General features: G+C 41.7%; 1 long non-coding RNA gene across 1 annotated transcript in view; it reads left to right on the top strand.

The window, feature by feature from the left end:
- Positions 1–19,417, top strand: part of LOC120095697 (uncharacterized) — a 49,329-nt gene that overhangs the window by 14,812 nt on the left and 15,100 nt on the right. The window contains exon 4 of the long non-coding RNA XR_010056200.1: positions 9,267–9,454. This is a non-coding gene — a long non-coding RNA (uncharacterized LOC120095697). The remainder of the gene's footprint in view (positions 1–9,266; positions 9,455–19,417) is intronic.

Here is a 19,417-nt window from a genome sequence, read left to right as displayed (position 1 = left end):
TCCTAGGTCCCTGTGCCCAGGGGGCACAGATGGCGCTAGGCAATTTCCTCTTGGTTCGGGAATGTGGGCAGAGATTAGTCTCCTCTGAGTTCTCAGGAATGTCCACATTTCTGAGGGTCTGGCTCTCTCCCCCTTGGGAATTGGGTGCAGGGAGCTGTTTGATTGGTTCAGTTCAGTTCCAGGTGCATGCCAGAACCAGCAGGTTCCTGCAGCTGACTGCTCCTCTATTCCTGTATCCAGAGGCACTATGCAGTTTCCTTTTGGGCCAGAGATGTGGGTAGAGGTGGGCAGAAGTGGCAGTTTATCCTGTGGTCTCAGGATTGTCTGCACTTCTGGCTGTTCAGCACTCTCCCCCATGGGATTTGGGTACAGGGAGCTGTGGAATCAGTTCAGTTCTGAATTACTAGGGTTTTAAGTTAGAATTAAGTATTTTTAGCAAATTGGGTTCTCATGGACTTAAATTTCCGATACTGTGGAGGATCACAGATCCTTCTGATCTCAGCCAACACCATTTTGAGTGGAACAAAATGACACCAAGGTCAGTTTCTCCTTCCCACTTCCTCCATGTGCCCCAGAGCAAACAGGCCCAGCTATGGAATCTGGGCACACCTCCCCATTCTTTCCACCACCGTCATGGGTTCCTTGTACATAGAATCCAAGAGGAAATTAAAACAAGATCCAGGAGATGGCTCCTGGTGTCCACAGATACAACTTTATGGTACATAGACTCCTCCCCTTCCTGGAGTTGAGAGTGTGGAATTCTTTCCTCTGTTTATTTTATTATTTGGGATTTACAAGCCTGAGGTTAATTTAATTCTGTTATATCTACATGTCTTAGTTATGGTTCTACTGCTGTGAACAGTCACCATGACCAAGGCAGCTCTTATAAGGACAACATTTAATTAGGGCTGGTTTCCAGGTTCAGAGGTTCAGTCCATTCTTGTAGCAGAGGAATTATCTGTTCTGAGTTCCCAGTGGATGATCGCACTTCTTGCCACCTGACAGAGTTCTCCGGATTTACAAATGAAAGACACACACACACACACACACACACACACACACACACACACACACAGAGGCATCATTAATTTCAGTATGCCTTACTTGATCAATGACTGGGCTTCTCATACACATGGGCCTTGAAGGAGCAGAAAGGTCAGGCTTAAGAACCCCCCCTACATGTAAGAATCTGGGATTGTGGCCCCACAGGCCATTTTCCCTGATTGGGTCTGGGGTAGCAGAGATGAAATACAGATTTTAAAAGGTGATAACTCAGGCTAGAGAGATGTTTCAGAGGTTAAGAGCACTGATTGCTCTTCCAGAGGTTCTGAGTTCAATTCCCAGCAACTACATGGTGGCTCACAACCATGTGTAATTGGATCTCATGCCCTCTTCTAGTGTGTCTGCAGGCAGCTACAGTGTACTTATATATAAAAAATAAATAATATTTTTATAAAAGGTGATAACAGGAATATTGAAGGGGAAAATGGGTTAGCCACATGGAGTTAGGAAGAAGCCCAGCTGTTGAGCTAGTAAGACATATTACAAATAATGCTGTGTATATATGTGTGTCTTTCATTTAAGAATCTAGAGAACTCTGGCCCCTGGCCAGAAGTGTGATTACCTGCCAGTAAATCAGAGCAGATTAATTACTCACAGCTACATAGTATCAACAAGGTGGGAGCATGGCAGCATCCAAGCAGGCATGGTGCAAGAGGAACTGAGAGTTCTACATCTTTATCTGAAGGCCAATAGGAGAAGCCTTGCTCCCATGTAGTTAAGAGGAGGTCTCATAGTCCATCACCACAGTGACAAACATTCTCTAAGGGCATACCTACTCCTATAAGTCCACACCTCCTAATAGTGGGCCAAGCATATTCAAACATTCTGCTCCCTGGCCCCCCATAGGCTTGTTCAAATACATGAGTCTATGGGGGTCATACCTAGCCATAGCATACTAAAAAATACATTTAATTTGACTTCCAAAGTTCCCATAGCTTATAGCAGTCTCAACAATGGTAAAAGTTCATGGTTCAAAGTCTCTTCTGAGATCCATCCAATCACTTAACTGTAATCCCCAAAGAAAGATTGGAAACCCGGTGGGTAAACTCCAAACTCTGCATCTCCATGTCTGATGTCAAAGTGGTTTTCAGATCTCCAACTCATTTTTTATCTTTGACTGAAACAAACTTCTTTCTCCTGGGCCGGGCTGGTTCTACTCCCTATTGGCTGCTTTCCTCAGCAGGTATCCCACAGCTCTGACATCTTTATTACCTTGGGGTCTCCAAGGCAACTTCATCTTCACAGCTTCTTGTTCCAATGTCTGGGATCCACATATGATCTTCTTGGCTTCTCCACAGGGCTTTGATCACTTCTCCAGCTCTGCCCTCTGTAGCACTCTAGGCTGTGGTTGACTCCACTCCACTGCTGCTGCTGCTCTTGCTGGTCATCCCATGGTATTGGCATCTCCAATATGCTGGGGCATTCTGATGCAATCAGGCTACTTGGCCATCAACTGCAACTGAGGATGCACCTTCATCAATGGTTTCCTCTGGGATCTCAGGCTGCCAAGCATCAGCTGCTCTTCACGACTCCTTAATGCCTTCAGAACCAGTACCATCTGGGTGACTCTTACACATTACCAAGTTCATCTGTAGAATGAAGTACAACTTTGGTTCTCTCTGGAACACGGTTTCTTTGTGCTCTCAGAAAACACTTCCCAGAAGATTTTACCTCAGTGATGCTGGTCTCTTCTTAATTATTGCTAATTTCTTAGCTCCAGCTAACCGGCATCATTTGTCTCCGTGTAGTCCCTTTTATTCTTTACCACATGGCCAAAGCTGCTGAGTTCTGCTGCTTGCTGGAGCTGGAACATTGGCCCCCTTATTCTATTACAAGCTTTCTGTTTTCAAACTACTTCACTGCCTAATCTTGGCTCTCTTGGAATGTGCTTTGCAGATTGACCTTGAACTCAGAATCTGCATGATTCTGTCTCCTGATTGCTGGGATTAAAGGTGTGCACCACCATGACTAGACTTAAAATTTTTGTCAGTTAGAACCTGTGCTGTCCCATGCTTGCATTGAACTCAGAGATGTAGCATGAATTTTTCTCACACCACTTTCAATAAGATTTCAACCTAAGGTTTCCTCTAGCCCAGCAGCCACCAGAGGTAGTGGAAAAGAAAGGTTATTAGGATATGGGGAAAATGGATCTGTTTAGAAACAATTCTTTGGGGCAATTCTAATCTGCATTGTTCTCAGTCCAGTCTACTAGCAAACACCAAACAGATGTAGAAACCTCGAGGCTTGCTAACTGACCCTAGTCCATGGAAGTGGCAAAAAGCCTTAGGAACCTCACAAGAAGTTCTTTGGTGAATTTCTCTCTATGATGTTACCACAAATGAAATTTGCAATGCCATATAAGGTGAACAAATACATGTGTGTTGTCAGCAAAGATTAGAGAGAGAATGAAATAAGTTTAAAGAAATAAGACACATGAAGATGAGAGGCACAATGACACAGAGCTTCCAGGCTCTATATTACTTACTGTAAATGGTTTAAAGATAGAAACTAAAGAGAATGGGATAAGTGACTGTGATGGTGTGAATGTGCTTGGCCTGTGGGAAGTGCTGCTATTGAGAGGTTATGGCCTAGTTAGAGGAAGTGCGTCATTGTGTAGGCAGGATTTGAGAGCACCTCCTGTTGAAGCTCCACCCAGTTCCTGGGTGCCGCTGTATCATGATATCTGTTCTGTCTCCAGCATTGTGTCTCCCTGGATGCTACCATGTTTCCTGTCATGATAATAATGGACGGAACCTCTAAAACTATAAGCCATCCCCAATAAAATGTTGTCCTTTATAAAAATTACCTTGGTCATGGTGTCTCTTCACAGCCATAGAGATTGGAAACCCATTCTGACCCATTACCAATTATGACTAGTATCACATCAGTAATCCCCCTTTTCATCCTGATAACCAAGATGGTTTCTTATGCTATCTCAAAAGAGGGCGAGGGAGGGCACTTAGAGGTACAAGAAAAAGGGAACAAAACTTATAAGAAAAATTAGAAAAATTCTCACATAAAAATGAAGAAAATACTAAGATGATAGAGATATAAGAAAAGGGAAAAAGATGAAGAATGGAGACAAGCCTTGGAGGAAAAATGTAGAAAAAAATTATAAATATAATTGAGGGAGATACTAAGATAGAGACAGGAAAGAAGGCTAGAACTTATAGCACAACCTTGTAACAAGTCTGCGAAATGGCACTCTATATGTGTTAATAAATCTAAAATGATTTTCCTAGCCTTGTTAAGGGAATTAGAAGGAGATGAAAGATATTCATAGAGTCATCAAGAGTATGGATGGCGACCTATAGAGACACAATATTTTAAAAGATTTAAAGGAACCAGTAATTACCTATGGAATACATTCACCATATGTCAAACAGATACTTAACTCAGCCATACAAAAGCATAAAATTCCAAAAGATTGGAGAGATTTGATAACAGCCATTTTAGAGCCTGCCCTTCAATTACAATGTCTAGCATGGTGGAAAGGTGAGGCTTCACGCATGGAGAAGTGAACTAGGACTAGAGGCATTGTTGTCCAGGTGAAGATCTGTGTTCTGAATTTCGAGTACAGATTACACTTGGTGATGCTGTCCTAGAACAGTGTTGTGCAATAGCCTTAAATGCTTGGAACAAAGTTGAATAATAGGGACAAATTGAATCAGTTACAAAGATAACCCAGGTTTTAAATAAATCTTTCACTGACTTTTTTACAAAGATTAACTACAGCTCTGAATAGAGTACTATCAGATCCAACTGCTAGAGGAATTTTAAAGGAATCTTCAGCCTTTGAAATGCTAATGTTGAAAGCAAAAAAGCTAGTAGACCTTTAAGGGCCAGATCTGCATCTGTTCATGAGTGGATTAAAAGCACTATGGATATAGAATCTAATGCTCACAATTCAGTTATGATTGGACAATTATAGGAGATATAAAAACTCAAAATATCTATTGCTGTGGCTGTGAAAGATCAGGTCATTCCGTAAAGGATGATAGACAAACAGTTCCTAAGAATGTATTCTTATAATAATAATAATAATAGTAATATAAATAACATAATAATAAAATATTAAATATATAATAATAAATAATATAATAATAAGTGAATGATAAATGATATAATATATAATAATAAAATATTGTTATTTATTATAATTATTCAGGGACAAAGTTTCCTGTGAAATGTAGATGTGGAAGAATTGGACATAAGGCTCATGAGCATAGGTCAAACAAATGTATTCAAGGCAATTCCTCAATGTCAGAAAGCTAATGGACTTCACTCAAGGTCTGAAAAAAACCAACATTAGCCATTCCAAAGAAAGACTTCTGAAGAACAACTAGAAAAGTCAAAGCCTGACAGGACAGAGCTGCTAAAAACGTAAACAAACCACTTAACAGAGATGAACTGCTTATATGGATAAAACAAATTCTAAAGAAACCAAGAACTAGATATTTTGATAAACTACTATAAATGATAAGGGACTGAAGTTAAATTTACAGTTTGAAGGAATTGAGATTGAAGGACTTGTAGACACTGGAGCAGGTATAACTATAATATCACAAAATTCCTGGAATGCAGCTCACCCGTTTCAAAGGTCATCTAACAGCTCTTAGGAATTGCACTGTTGTCTCAGGTAAAACAAAGTCTACAATGCATTCAATGTGTAGGACCAGAAACTCAAAGACAAAAATTAAAACCACATGTGGCTAATAGAGTCATAAATCTATGGGGAAGAAATCTATTGCAACAGTGAGAAGCACAGATTAGCATTCCCCCAACTTTATAGAAAGGCTATAAAAGAAGAGCTGTTCCTAATAAAGAAATTTTACAATGTTATCAAAGGCAGTTGAAAACTGTCTAACCTGTCCATAAGCAGGACACAACAGAGGCTGATTCTTCAACTTTATATGGGGGAGTCATTGCTGGTAGATTACCAGTTACCCTACTACTAAAGTGCCAAAATGACAAACCTGGTTGAGTAGAACAGTGGTTTAAGACAAAATGAAAGTTGCAGGTACTAGAATAGCTAGTCTAAGAGCAGTTTGATGCTCAACATGCAGAGAATCCACCAGCCCTTGTATGTCTCCCATATGTGTCATTAAAAAGAAATCAGGCAAGTTGAGGGTATTGATAGATCTGAGAGCAATTAATGAAATCATTCAGCCAATGGGCTCTTTACAGCCTGGAATCCCATTGCCCTCCTTGTTACCTAAGGCATGGCCTATTATAGTGATTGATTTAAAATATTGCTTTCAGAATCCGTTTGCATGAGCATGATAGGGAGATGTTAGCTTTCTCGATGCCTACTTTCAATAGAAGTTGTCCAATAAAGAAATATCACTGCAGAGTCTTGTGTCAAGGAATTTTGAATAGTCCTACATTACAACAACATTCTGTACCATACTCATTAGAAATAAGTTGTAAGCCGTTTCCTCAGTCCATAATTTACCATTATATGGATGCTATCTGACTGACTGATTCAGATGCAAAATACCTTAGGAAAAATGTTTGAAGAAGTAAAAAGAATGTTGCCTGGCGAGGGATTACAAATTGCTCCTGAAAAAAAATATGAGGAGACTTGACCAGAAAGGTACAAATCAGGAGAATCCAATAGAGAACTCTTAATGATTTTCAAAATTATTGGGAAACATTAATTGATAAGGCCCACCATTGTATTAACTACCCAAGAGCTAAGTAATTTGTTTCAAACCTTACAAGGTGATAAAGACTTAAGTAGCTAAAGAAAATTATCAGCTAAGGCTGAGAAAGAATTGGCTTTGATAGAAAAGAAATTTCAAGAGTCCCATATAGATTATAAGGATCCAAAGTTAGGTTGTATTTTAATTATTTTACCTTGTATTCATTCTCCCACAGGAATTCTAATACAGAGAGAGATTATATCTCAAAATTGGTATTTTTCATACACAAAGAGAGTAAAAACTTAAAGACTTATATAAAAAAGTTTTATGAATTGATTCTGAAAGGAAAAATGAGACTTCATCAAATAGCAGGAATAAATCTATTAGAAATTGTGGTACCTCTTACTAATGCAGAAAATTGCCTCATTAGGGGCAGAAAATGAACATTTTCAGAGGTCTTGTAGTAATTTTTTTTTTTTTGGAGAAATTAACAACAAGCATTCCCAAAGCAAGGGAGTTTAGTTTATAAAGAGAAGTAATTGGATTCTCCTCCATGTAGCAAAAATTCTAGTGTGCCTACATTCTATACTGGTGCAAGCAAGCTGGGAAAGGCAGAGTATAAGTCAGAAAAAATAAATAAGGTGACTCAGAGCCCTTACAATTCCAATGTTTAAAAAAAGAACAAAAACAAAAAAAAACCCCCAAAACTGTAGCTGTGTATCATTCCTATGTATTATTAAATTTTCCATGAAAATAGTTATTTGATTCTCGATGTGTAGAAAGAGTTGTTTTACTTATAGATACAGCTGAACTTATTTAGGATGATTTAAAATTTACTACACTGTTAACTACAACAAGCGATCGGGAGTAGAAATCAGCCAGTGTAAAAGATACATATCAGATCATATACGGGTTAACCAGGTAATGAAGAAATCAGCTATTAGTAAGAAATGTGCCAGAAGCTCCAGAATTTCATTAAAAAAAAATCCAAAAAAATCCTCACCCTGTTAAGAGAAAAGGTTTAAAGAAAGATTTTTCTATCACTTGACAAAAAGGCAAGAAAATTATAAGGAAATAACCCTACTTGTTATTCGTATAGCCAAACTGCATTACCTGCAGGGAGGAACACAAAAGGCACCCAAAGAAATGTGATTTGGTAAGTGGATGTGTTTCATTTTGCAGAGTTTGGAAAATTCAAATATGTACCATACCATAGGCACATATTCAGGAGCTCAATGGACTGCTGCTTTAAGCTCCGGAAAAGCCTGGTTTTATCGTGACACATTTATAAGAAGTTATGAGAGTACCTGCACACACTAAGACTGACAATGCTTCTAGTGAAATGTCACTAGTAAAATGAAATTGTTTCCATATTATAATATAAAGCATATTATGGACACACCACACAATCCTACAGGACAAGCAATTGTAGAGAGATCTAATTGTTCTTTAAAGGAAATGCTGAACAAACAGAAAGAGCTAGCAGAGCCCCCAGAGATAGATTATGCAGTGCTTTATTAACTTTAAAATTTTAAATGCTAATGAGCAAAGGCAACAGCTGCTGAGAGACATTGGCTTATGGAAGTGACTGCTGAACTAAACCAGCCTGTTCACACTAACAATGTCCTAACCTCAAAATGGAAGGAGGGAAATGTGTTATGCCGGGGGAGAGTTTTGCATTTGTTTCCACAGGAAAAGTTGTGGGAGCATTGCCCCCATTTCCCAAGAGGTGGGATGGATGGTTTTTGGTCATTTGATTGGTTTGCCATTATTTAAGTGGGGTTGGTTGCAAGTTGTTAATGGTCTTGGTGAGAGAAAAAACAAAATAGCGGAGGTTGGATTATGGAATGTCTTAGATGGAAAATGGAGAGAGGGATTTAAAAGAAAAAAAGGGTGGGATATAGGAATAATACATGAATAATAGCTATAAAGTATAGATTATTGAATTGATTCTTCAACTATAGAGCCAAAAATCTTACATTGATATAGGGCTTTGTATATTGATACAAAATTAGGGTTATATTTTGTTACATTGGTATAAATCTTTGTATAGTGATACATAAAAAATTATATTTTAACGTACAATGTACATATGTTTCAATTTCTTTTTTTATTCGATTTTTTGAATTTACATTTCAAATGTTATCCTCTTTCTCGGTTTCCCATCCATAAACCCTCTCCCAACCCTCTCCCCCTTCTTCTATGAGGGTGTTCCCCCACCCATCCACCTTTTAAGGTATTGAACCTATGTAATTCATTTAGAACGATATAATGTTCCAGTCCTTGGAAACTGCTGTTATTACGAACTATTTAGGATATTTAAAAGTTACAAGTGTAATAGTTAAGCAGTCAAACTTGTGGTCATGTTAGATACTAGTCTAGTTTATTACAGAAATGTGTTTCCAAGGTTGAACAGATATTGAATAGCTAGAAACAAACAACGTTTGCCTATTCAGGTAAACTACAAATAGATGGTCTTCAAAAACCTCAGAGATCTACAGAATATGGCATTTAAAAATATTTTATTGTTATTAAAAGGCCTTTTTCTTTTTGGACAAGGAGACAGGTCTGCTTGCAGCACCCCATTCTACTTCAAGGGAGATGATGAGCATCAGAGGACCTCCATATGGAGTTTACCTCAGAGATGGCACGCTAGCCACTGCAGAAACTGCCCTTCAACTGCTGACAATATGCTGTCCAGTTTACAACATGCAGTGAAGTCAGCTGCTGAGCTTTGCCAACATAGGGTAAGCAGTCCTTCATAGAAAAGTCTGTCAGATATTCTGGGCCAGAAGGCTGAAGACGATGCTCCAATGACTGAGGGAAACTCTGTCTAGGCAGCCGACTGTCTCTGTCGTTTCTATAGTTTTGGAGTCTGCTTCCCTATACATTTCTATAGTTTTGGAGTCTGCTTCCCTATACATTTCTATAGTTTTGGAGTCTGCTTCCCTATACATTTCTATAGTTTTGGAGTCTGCTTCCCTATACACTTCTGCATACTCCGGTAATGTTGATTCCCTCCCTGTCCTCTGATGGAGTTGAACACTAGGTAGTTATGTTCTCATAATTAAGCTTAAGTTGTTTAGAATTTAGGAAAACGTTTTAAGGTCTGAGGTGTTTTTAGGTTTGTAATGTACTTTATGACAGAAATTGATTTAGGAACAGAACTCTGAACTCCCCAAGATAGGATAGATAATAGAAGACTTTCTCCAAGGTTGCCAAACACATAGGGATTGGACATTGTGAATGTCCTCTTACCTGACAGTTCTCACAATTGTTAGTATTGTTTATAGTTTAATATTGAAAGAGAAAGGGGTTGGGGATTTAGCTCAGCGGTAGAGCACTTGCCTAGCAAGCGCAAGGCCCTGGGTTCGGTCCCCAGCTCCGAAAAAAAAGGAAAAAAAAAAAAAAAAAGAAAGAGAAAGAGACTTTTATTGGACTAAAAGAGGGAAATGTAGTGGGAATCTCTTGTGTACTGTACGGAAACATCACCTGTCAATAAAAAGATGATAGGCCAATGAGTTTAGGCAAGAATAGGAAGTAGGAGTTCCAGTAGGGAGTGAGAACTCTGGGATAGAGAAGATGTTGATGGTTGCACTGAGGAGAGGTAACTAACCACATGGCAGGAGTCAGAATAGAATAAGTGAGAAAATTATGTTAGGTTCTAACAGCAACAAGCGAAAGCTTTTGGCCTAGGCAATTATTCACAAATAATTCAGTCTCAGAGTTGTTATTTCTGGAACTTGTGCATAGGTGGGAAAGCCCGCAGCTACAGTGTGGCCTTTTGAAACCTCAAAGCCTGCCTCCAGTGACACACTTTCTCCAGCAATCTCCCAATCCTTTTTAAATAGTACCACTCCCTGATGATTAAGCAATCAAATATATGTGAGCCAATGGGGGCCATTCTTATTCAAACCATGCGGGGCAAAAGGCTTGACCAGTTGAACTGGCATGCAGGTCTTATACAATCCTCATCCATTAGGAAGACGTTGAGGGCAGGGAAATTGTTTTTGCCTTTATATTGTTTAGACATTTAGAATATGGGCACTGACTCTGAAATCCTCCACTGGGTGAGATAACCCATCCAGTCATGTGAGCGGGAAGTACTGTGTGTTGAGGTTTGGTCTGTTGCTATGTATTGTAATGCTAAATTTTGTACCAGAAGGTCTAGGCCTTGGAATGAGAGATATCTTACCTTTACAAGCTCTTGTGCAAATCTTGTTTCTCAATTTAAAACTATTGGTTAAAAGTTGGGTACAGCAGATTACTGGGAGGATTAGAGGTAGATGGATTTTGAGTTACCTGGTTGTGGGTGGAGAAGGGAGAGAAGGGAGAAAAGACCGTGAGGAGGAGGAGGAGGAGGAAAATGTGAAGGGCCCAGCCAGCTAATTCTATTTTGTGTTCACAATCCATCTAATGCCCTGTCCTCAGTTTGAACTTGGTAACTAGAAGAACCACGGCCGGTTCCAGGAACCAAGACACCTCCCAAGTATCAGTCACTCCACCCTTGAAAAGCAGAAATACCCAGTGTCATCTCCAGGGCAAATGACTCACGTTATAGTAAAGAGGTTGTAGTAAAGTTTACGATGTTACCTAAAATTTTATGGAAGGTATGATTTCTAAGATGGCAGCCAGGCTTATAATTGTCAAACTGGAAAGCGTCTTACCCAGCTTAAACTGTATAAAAGGCAAGGCTGACACCAGCTCAGGACCCTTCCACAGCCATCCACGGGGTTGGAGAAGTTGGAGAAGTCCGAGCTCGAGCTTGAATAAAGACACAGACGCTTTGCTTTTGCATACAAGTTGGACTCCTGGGGTCTTTGGTGGTCTGTGGGCACCTGAGGTCTGGGCATAACAAGAACTAGAGAAGAGAAGAGGAAGCTGCCATGAGGGGAGATGGACCATGAGCATGTGGCCAGGAGAAACATCAAGTATCTGGGGTACACTGCTGGGCAGGTGGCTAGGTCAGCAGTTAGAAAAGTAGATTAAGGGTTATATCCCAGTAATTTTTAAAGCCAAATAAAATAACCATAGCCTGAGTTTCATTTTTGTAGGTTATTCAGTGAATAAGTTTAAATTGGTTTTCCTACATTTTGATGTACTTTATAATGGGCATAGCACCAATCTAATTCTGAGAGAAGTTATCAGGTAGAGAGAGCAAAGCCCTCCCCAAATATGCAGTTTTGAGGCTATTGCAGAACAAAAATCAGACACTGTTTGGGACCAGTGAATTGCAGTACCCTGGAAGGTGTGGCATTCCCAAAGGCTTCATGATACCCTAGCACCAGAGCCCATGGTACAGAGATCTTCAGGGAGGCTCTTTCCCAACACAAGGAGCAATTGCCTGTTGGGACACAGCCCAGCTGCTAGGCTAAATGCTGCAGCTGGTTTTCCAGCATGCATTTTCTCACTAGCACCGTGATCTGATCCAGGAGTTTGGGCAACCGCCCACCCACCGTGCTCACCTTTCCATGTTCCTGAGTCTAGGTCGGACCATGGGCAGCCTATCACCACTCTCCCAGCCACTCACACCATGGCAACTGAAGCCTAGAATTGGCACACATGTTGCCTCTTGCAGCCGGGGCCTACACTCTGAGCCAGCCAAACCGGGGTCTCAGAGGTGAGCTCACACCAGTTTTCCAATAGGAAAAATGCCATAATAGGCCATGCATGGGAGACAGAGGCAAACACTGGCTTGGGAGCAACAAGAGTTTGATGAGACAGACTGACTCCATGACAGACTTCAAATTGGCAGCTCAGGAGATTAGGCTTAAAAATCCAGGCTTTGGGCAGCTAGTCACACATGCACAAGTGGTTGCCGCAAACATATAAAGGACAGAGGACAACCGTGGGGAGGGGTGGTTCCTGGGACTAAACTCTTTCTACCATGTTGGTCCCAGGATAGAACTCAGGTCATCAGGTTTGGTGGCAGGCACTTTTACCCACTAAGTCATGTCATAGGCTCCATGTATAGGCATATTTGGGCAGCTTTTAGCCTCTAAATGGTTAGAAGTTCAGCTACTTTGATTGGCTAAGGATAAGTGGCTTGGTTACAGATTTATAGTTATGTTATGTTACAGGTTATTTACAGATCAAGTGGGGTTGGTTTTTAGTGTATGGGAGGAGTTTTAGGTCAAACTTATTGTTGACTTTTAAAGGCCATTTTTATTTGGGTTTATTGTTGCATATCTATGACAGTTAATTTTTTATTTGATCAGATTTGGAACCCCTGGGGGACACACTTCTAGGCATGTCCATGAGGGTGTCTTTCTCTAGGGATTTAACTGATGGTGAAGGACTACACCAAATGTGAACAGTGGCATCCAGTGGACTGAGGTCCTAGACTGAATAAAAAGAGGGGAAAAAGAAAGTCTGAACAGCAGCACTGGCCTTTCTCCTTCCCAACTCTGGGCAGATGTGACCAGCTGACTCATGCTCCCACCACATGACTCCCTCTGAGGACAGCCTGTGTCCTCTTCAACTGTGAGCCCAAATAAACCCTTCCTCCCTTAGTCTCTTCTCAGGTGCTTTGTCACAGTAGTGAAAAAGTAGCTAATGCATTTCTCCACTGAGGTATCATGGGAGGAAAGGGTTCACTTCATTTATGTGCTTCTCTTTAGAAATTGTGATGCACAACAGGCTTCACATCTATGATTTGAAATTTGCAGTAACCAACCCAGGAAGTCAACCTGCTACCCACCAAAGCCTGCCCTGGGAGTTAACCCAGGAGCCAGAGCAGTGGGTATAGGAAATCAACCCTTTACCCATAGTCACCAGCTCAGAAAGCCATCAACCACCTAAGATAGAGGGCCCAGGGGGTCAGTGCACTATCTACAATGTAGACATGGATATTAGTAATCAATTTCAATTAATCAGTCCAGGAAGCCAAACAATAATGCCTGCCACAACTGACCCTAAATGGCAAGGGCCTGACTAAGGAGACCTAACTAATAACTTTCCTGGTTTTAACCTCATTTTAATTGCAGAACAACCAGACAAAACCAAATATAGACCCTGGCCACCCGCATATGATGCCATTCTCCCAGTTAGCACATTTCCAGATTCCCTAGACTAACAACCTCAATCTGGACACACTAAGCTCCCTCTGTCCCCCCATAAACCTCTCTCTTTTCTCCGTGGGCCTTGCAGTCTTGGTATAAACACATGTTCACCCAGTGGTGGCTGCCACCCTTGCAAGCTAAGAACTGTCTTCCACTATTTGACTGGTCTCTGTTTATTACCTACACAAGTTGATAGTTTATTCCTTCAATCAGCTACTTAATTTTTTTTACATTTTAAAAAGTTGTATATTTCATCTTCTCCAAGAAATTTTTCTAAAGTGCAGTCCACAAGAACAAAAAAAAAAAAAAAAAAAAAAAAAAAAAAAGGAACAGATTTTCGGTAACAGGTTTTGTTATAAGAGACATGACAAGGACAACTGTGATCACAATACTACATATTTTTCTCATTCATCCATCCATCCATCTACCCATCCACCCACCCATCCACCCACCCATCCACCCACCCATCCACCCACCCATCCACCCACCCATCCACCCACCCATCCACCCACCCATCCACCCACCCATCCATCCACCCATCCACTCACCCATCCACCCATCATCCATCCACCCATCTACTCACCCATCCATCCATCCATCCATCCACCCATCTACTCACCCATCCATCCACCCATCCATCCATCCACCCACCCATCCATCCATCCATCCATCCATCCATCCATCCATCCATCCTCTTTAATCTCGCTCACTGTCCCCCCTACTGGACTTGCTCCCACCATCCTTCCCTCCATCCCCTCCTTCCTTTCTCCTCTGAGAGGGCAGAGGCCAAGTACAGTCTGAAAGCTGCTGGAGTAGCCTGGAGCTCAGAGAAGGGAACAAATAGAGAGGATCATATGCCAGGACTGAGGGCTCAGAGTAGCCTCTGGCCAGGCCCCATCTTTGCTATGGGATAAAAAGAGGCATCTTCGGGGGCTGGAGAGATGGCTCAGCGGTTAAGAGCACCCTACTGCTCTTCCAGAGGTCATGAGTTCAAATCCCAGCAACCACATGGTGGCTCACAACCATCTGTAAAGAGATCTGATGCCCTCTTCTGGTGTGTCTGAAGACAGCTACAGTGTACTTATATATAATAAATGAATAAATCTTTAAAAAAAAAAAAAAAAGAAGAGGCATCTTCTAGACAAACCAAGGAAGAGAAGCCAGAGAAGAAAGTAGGAGTACATTGTCAGGCAGTGGCCAGACATGGTCACGCTCCAAAACACAAGATTCTCACGAAGCCTTTCTTACTGTCCCTCCCTTCTCTTCATATCCCAGATAAAAATGCTTCCAGAATTAAGGAGGCGCAGCCCTCAAATTAGTGGAACTGATTTTGCCTTTTCCCACCAAGTTGCACCCAGCTTTTGATGGCTACGGACATCTTGGTACAGTGGAACCAAAGTTTATTCCTGGATCACATAGAGCATTCCTGTGAGTGTACACCAGTGAAGACTGCTACACAATGTTCACTGTCCCCCACCTATTAAAGCTGTACCCTGTCACTTCACTGAATCCCCATTAGCCTCCCAACCATCATTCCTGGGTGACTGAAGACACTGCTAGTGTCCTTCCTTCTCTCAGGGTGCCTGACCACACCAGTCCAAGTCTTCACCCTGGTAAAACAGTCCCTTCCCCTGCAACCCATCTCTGAGGATGCAGAACCCTGGGCCTCTCTCAGAGATTCAAGTGCAGCATTCTCCCACTCTTGCAATTTAGACTCTGGGGTGTTGGGACTGTAAGACAGGACAGGGAGAGGCACTTGGTTTAATTATCGTATACCAGAGAAAGGATGCCAGCAATGTGCTTAGTTTCTTTTCTAAACCAAATTCTTTGAAGATCTCGTATAGCCAGAATAGCCTCCATGTTGGCTTCTGAATTGCTAAAGAAATCAAATTCAGGGCTGCAGGTGTGCTAAGAAAACACTACCATAGTGCTGGTCTTTAAATGAAAGGAAGAAAAGAAAGGGAGGAAGAAAGAAAGGAAGGAAAGAAAGGAAGGAAAGAAAGGAAGGAAGGAAAGAAGGAAAAGAAAATAAAAGAAAAACAGACTATAAAGTTTTGCCAGGTGAAATGGCATACTACTGTAAGCCTAACAAGCTGAGGCAGGAGGACAGCAAGCTCAAGGCTAGCCCAAGAAGAAACATTTTGCCTAGGACTTGGATCTAGCCTGTGAGCAGTGCAGGGACCCAGTTCAGTCAGGCTCTCCTTGGCTTTGTTCCCGGGCTCCACCATCGCCCTCTTGTTAAAGGAGGCATCTGGCCTGAGAACGAATGGTTCTCCCTCTGGCTCTCCTTAAGGTGAGCAGTCTCTCAGCTCACCTCTGCTCAGAGGACTGGATGAAGGGTGAGGCCATGCTCAGCCCTACGGAGTGAGCTACTACCCAAGAGTAGAGTGCATTCCAACCTGCCTTGGGATGGACCACACCTGTTGATAAGTTTTGGAAATTAAGATAGGGTAGCAGCTTCATTACATAATGTGAACCACTCATCCTGGAGTGGCTCCAAGGACCTGCTCCTCACCTGGGGAGACAGAGGATGCTCTGTGGAAATGTTACATGTTCTGCTTGGAGGCCAACCAAGGAGACAAATCCTTCCTCATACACTTTGTAAACAAAGGTTCACCCAATCTGAGAGGAAGAAGGAAGACAAATTGATGGTTTAACTGATTGCTTCAGTGATTAGGACATGCAATAGTTACTTGTGTGTAAGCTCTTGGGAGATATCTAACCTGAGGGGTTAGAGCAAGAGAATGGTTCAGTGGTGAATGGATGAGCTTACTAACCGTGTAGACACACAGCCCTGCATGTAAACCACCTCTTCACACACAGTGCTCACACTGAACTTCTCTGACAAACCCACCAAGGAACTGCAGGTTGCATGGTAATACAGGATGGTTGCAAGCAGGGGAAGGCACACAGTCAGGAAACGAAGCCTCCTAAATGCTGTGTTTTTCCAGGCATAAAATAGCAATTTCTTAATCTCTGGACCTTGTGCTTTTACCCTCATTCTTAGCACATAAGCTTTGAAAACTAAGGTAGGGTGACAGTCTAATTACACAAGGTCACAAAGTCATGTTTCGCCTACTCATTCAGCATAACAGGTAATTTCTGGCAAACTTCCTGAGACACCAGATGTGCAAACAGAAGCAAATGACAAGGACGCGTGAATGCACTGAATGGAGTAAGAAGGCACACTGGCCAGAAAACTGCTCAGTATGACTGGCAAAGGCACTGAGTCAAGAGGACAGGACGGACGTGCAGCTGGCCCTTACCAGTCATGTTTCTTAGGCTATGAAACAGATCATTTGCTCTGTGTTTAACTTGTGGACAATTTGGGGAGAGAGATACTCTAGTTGGCACTGAGTAATCACTGAACCACCATCTACCTACAAAGACAGCAGTTGCTTAGGGCTCATATACAAGCATAACAACATATGATTTACCTGCAGGCTGATAACGATCAGAAAATCTGTTGTTCATTTAAGAGCAGAGCCGTAACTGAATGTAATCTTTAATGTTCATTGTGGGGAGAGACGGTCAATACCCTGAGGAAGTGCAGTGATGAGCAACCTTGGAGGAGGTTGAGGGAAACACTCTTTTGCTTTGGATCAGGTCAGTTCTGTTGTTGGATATGATATGCAACGTGGAAAATAAGAGAGTAGAACAAGACCACTGCAACAAACTTAAACCCACAGCAGCCACTCATCTTGGCCAAGATGAGGGACACTGCTATCCCTGTGGCCTGTAGACAGAACACTTTGCCTGTGCAGACATTAAAGAGAGTTCTTCATTTGCTGGGTCATCACCAACACAGAGGTGATGGTGACATGCTGCGAATTCCTTTATCTATGTGCAACAGGAAAGCGCCAAGCCTCACAATTGCCCTGCCAACACTCACACATCAGGAACTTTTGACTTGGTGTTAATTTTTTAGTGATCTGCAAACCTGGGTTGCAAACAAAGCACACTTGAGACTCATCTGTGGCATAGACACTCTAACAACACTGGGTAAGGAATCCTTGTTATAATGGAGTGGATTTTAGTGGATGCAAGTGCTCCCCAGGACTTCGTGTGCACCATCATTGCTCGTGAAGACCTTCGCACTGTGGCTCTCGTCCTTCTATTTCTCCCACCCTGCTCTCTCGGGGATGACTCACTCCTGACTAGACTGCTGATACAGGACAGCATAATCAGGAAGTCAATAGAATAAAGATTATTCCATTAATTTCTGTTAGTTGTGCCAATAACCTCTCATTCCTGGTATTTTTTTTTTATTTTTCCTATATTAATTTGCTACTAAACCTATAGTCTTCAGGCCTATTTCACTTCTGAGGTAAGTAAATAAAAAAACAATTAAAGCATTGTATAGCATCCTTAGGTTTACCATCTACTGAGCTAGCTTGTTGGCACCTAAATTGTACATTGCTGTTTTTAAGACTATGAGGTTAACTTGAAATCCTTTTCCAATTGAAGGACTTGAGATCATTGACCAGACATGGCCCACAGGTTAGAATTAACAGTAGAACACACAGGCCTATTTAGGCAGTACTTGGGAATGTTAACCAAGGGAACCAGTTGAATAATCTTTCAAACCAACTCATATTTTGTTGTCTCTTCTGTTCCTTATTGAGGAAGCTGGTTCTGACTTCAGCCGAAATGTTTCTAATTACCCCAGAATGATTGTCATAGAAACAACACTGCTCCCCGAGGGCCGTACATGCCCCTCCTTCCTTGAGGAACAGCAAGTCTAATGCTTGTCCATTTTTCATGACTACTTAAGCTAAGGAGCCTGCTTGTTCTAAAAATGAGATGGCTGAATGTAACTGAGCCAGATCCTTATCTACCTGTTCACTTAACATTCGGAAATTCTGTTTCCCTGTAATTAGAACAGCGGTATCTATTCCTGCTGATCCTGCAATACCCACCCCAGTCAACACTGGCATTAAAAAGGGTGCAGCTCTCTTAGAGAAAGGGCTAGGAGAAAGACCCATGTGACCCCACCCTGCTGTCCCTCCATAATATTTGGTTTGTGGTACCACACCAACAAGCACATGTAATTCAGGTTTTTGTTTATTTGTGAAATGAGCCATAGATAGACAAGGGGAAAAGCCTGGGGTACAAGCAAATCAAGTGCCTTTGGGTACTGCTAGAAGATTAGTCTTTATCCTTCTAAGGGAATTGGACAATTTTATCACATGCTTAAGTTAGGAGCATGAAATACACCTGAATAGAGTGATGTTGTCAATGGATATTTTTGAGACCTAAAACAAGTCCCATTTCCTTGCACATGTCTACCAGGGAAATGGAAGTCTCCCAAGGACAGGTGCCAGTATCATCCAGAGAGACTGATTTGAAGAGTTGGAAGGGTCAATAGTAGCTATTCCTATATAATAAGGGGGCTTGGATCCAAACAAAACCAGCAATCATTAGTCATATTTGGTCTAGAAGCATGAAGAAACCTGAAAGTAGTTTCTATGATGTTGACTAAGGGACCCCCATGTAAAGGTCTCAGGGATCTCAGAAGGAGGGAGGACAGCCTGAGAGGGTGGCCTGGTCTGAGGAAATGCCTGGGGGAGGGGTGGGAATATTCAACTCTGGGTCCTGGGAAGTTGCAGTACTTTTGTTGTAGAACCGGGTTTTGGTGTTTGTGCCAGA

This window comes from Rattus norvegicus, chromosome 11, assembly GCF_036323735.1.
Source record: "Rattus norvegicus strain BN/NHsdMcwi chromosome 11, GRCr8, whole genome shotgun sequence".
Taxonomy (NCBI): domain Eukaryota; kingdom Metazoa; phylum Chordata; class Mammalia; order Rodentia; family Muridae; genus Rattus; species Rattus norvegicus.
The sequence above is the reverse complement of the archived record's forward strand: the minus strand, read 5'-3'. Positions and strand labels throughout refer to the sequence as shown.